Raw genomic sequence first — 2,422 nt, forward strand, 5'->3', positions numbered from 1 at the left:
CTATTGAGTATTATGTTTCACCCAAGAGAAGCCTATGATGTGATCAGAACTTTTCAGAGAGAAGAAATTATCAATTGAATCAAATGCTGCCGGAAGGTTGAATGTGATGAGGGAAAGAACCATATCTATAAATGTGTTAACAGGGAAATTATTGGTTCTTTGTCAAGAGAGTTTAAATGGGGAGGTGACAAGGAAAGGCAGACCGGTCTGTTTGAAGACCAATGGGAAGTAAAGAAGTGTAAATCTGAGGTATAAGTATTTTAAGAAGTGTGGCTCCAAGGGTAGCAGAAAATTGGGATGGTAAATGGAGAACAGTTACAGTTTATTTAAGGTGACTCATCATTGACAAGATATATTATTTCCCCTTAATGAGAATTAAGGACTTAGGTTATTTAAAAGTGTTCATTAAAATCAATGTTACAAAATCTTATGGGAATAGCTTTCTATAGCATACATAACATTGTGTTACTTCGATCCAGAAGACCTAGAAGGTGGGGATTATATTCAAAATATTTATATAACATTAAAAATTGTTTGAAAGTACAAAGAATAATTTTGCTTTAGCTGAAATTGAGTTACATAGCTCTTTAATTATACATTCATGATGATCGGCATTAGAGAGATGGGTTTGGAATTAAACTGTGCCAAATTAACAAGCAGCTGTGTCTATTAAAACTAAAAACTGAGCCAGTATCTTTGCAATATTGTTAAATAATAATCATATTGTATCTGAAGGTTTAAAATAATAACATTTGGAAGATAATAGTTAATATTTATTGGGTCTTAGTATTGCCTGATCTGTGACAAGCACATGTATCATCTCAGTTTCTCTTCACAGAATCATCTCCAAGGTGTTATGAAGTAGGAACTGTTACGTCTCCCCACTTTATGGGTGATTAGATAATTTAAGTAACTTGATTAGGTTTATAGAGATGAAGTTTGAACTCCAGCAGTTTTACTGGTTCCAAGTGGTTCAGAAAACAGCATTTCTTTTTTAGGTCAAGGAATTGGCTGTAAATTTCCCCCTGCTGTAGATCATAAGGTTCCTCAGTATAGAAATGGATTCTTTTTCTTCCTGGCACTGTGTCGCTTAGCAGCACAGCATCTATACACAGCACGTGCTTAACAAACATATATTGCACTGGAGAGTTAGTTCAGTGATAGAAACTGCCTCGATTTTAAAAATTATTTCCACAGAAAATATAGGATTTAGATAGTATTAATCTTAAACAGCAAAGTCAACATTCAGAAAAATCTGAAAGAAGTTCTAAATCTTCAAGAATGTTGTTATTGTAGCCTACCTGGGAACTTGGCCTAAAATCTCAGTTCTACCCCATCACTCTTGTCTGAATATTACTGCCTTGTTGCAAAGGCGCATTGCTGGAGATTTGTCTTCTCATATGTAATCCATTGGCAAGTGAGTTTTTTTTTTTAAAGACTCAGCATTACTTGAAATCAAAGACAAAAGGGTGACGGTAATGAGTTTAAGAGAACGACTATGTATACTCATGCATTCATGGCATCTGTGTGCATTAATTTTCAGTACGATTTATCTTAAGTGAAAAAAAGATAAGTATCATATTTGATCCAAAATATTTTCTTTGAGTAAAAAGAAAGACTCTAAGATTAATTTTTAAAAACTGTGGTAGATGAATAGAAAATATGAAGCGAGAAATCAGTTAGATGGGCTCCATTTATTCATCAGTTAAGTTTGATACATCATTTATTACAGTATTTACTCCTGACATCAAGGAAATTTTAGTGATGACTTAGATTGCCATGCATCCTTGTGTTAACAGGATGACTTGGGGCTTCTGTGATAATTATAAAGTGAGGGTAGTACCTATGAAACCTACAAGGGAAGTCTGGAACTACGTCAGAGAAAGTAGCATTTGTGGAACTTTTGAGCCAGATACCACTAACATAAACTGTTCCTTTTCATTTTATTTAAGAGTGTTTCAAAAAGTCCATAGATTTAGCACTTGGCACAAATATGGATGGTCATTTTGGTTGCAAGGACTAACAAATCTCTGTGGCTAACAGGAGAAAGAGTTCTTAGGAATGCAAGAATAATAACTGTTTTATAAGACCCTTCGCAACAGTTTCTATGTCATCTCTCCTTCTGCCTTAAACATGACTCAGCTTTGTTAGATTCTGCATCTCTGGGATCATGTCGTCATTTCCTCTCAGTTGTCAGAGCAAAGAGATCATTCTCTGCTCCATCCATATTTTCTCTACCTATAGCATCACTTCTTAATAATTCAGCTCATTCATAATTATTACATAACATAACCTTTCTTTCCTCATAATTCTTTAGTTTCTCTTCTAGTTGCTAATGGCCCAATTCTTTTAGTATGTCTCTATCTGAATTTCCAAGAGGAAACAATCTCATTGACCTAGCTCTTTCTTACTTGAGTAGGGT

Source organism: Mandrillus leucophaeus, unplaced genomic scaffold (genome assembly GCF_000951045.1).
Source record: "Mandrillus leucophaeus isolate KB7577 unplaced genomic scaffold, Mleu.le_1.0 Scaffold421, whole genome shotgun sequence".
NCBI classification, from domain to species: Eukaryota; Metazoa; Chordata; class Mammalia; order Primates; family Cercopithecidae; genus Mandrillus; species Mandrillus leucophaeus.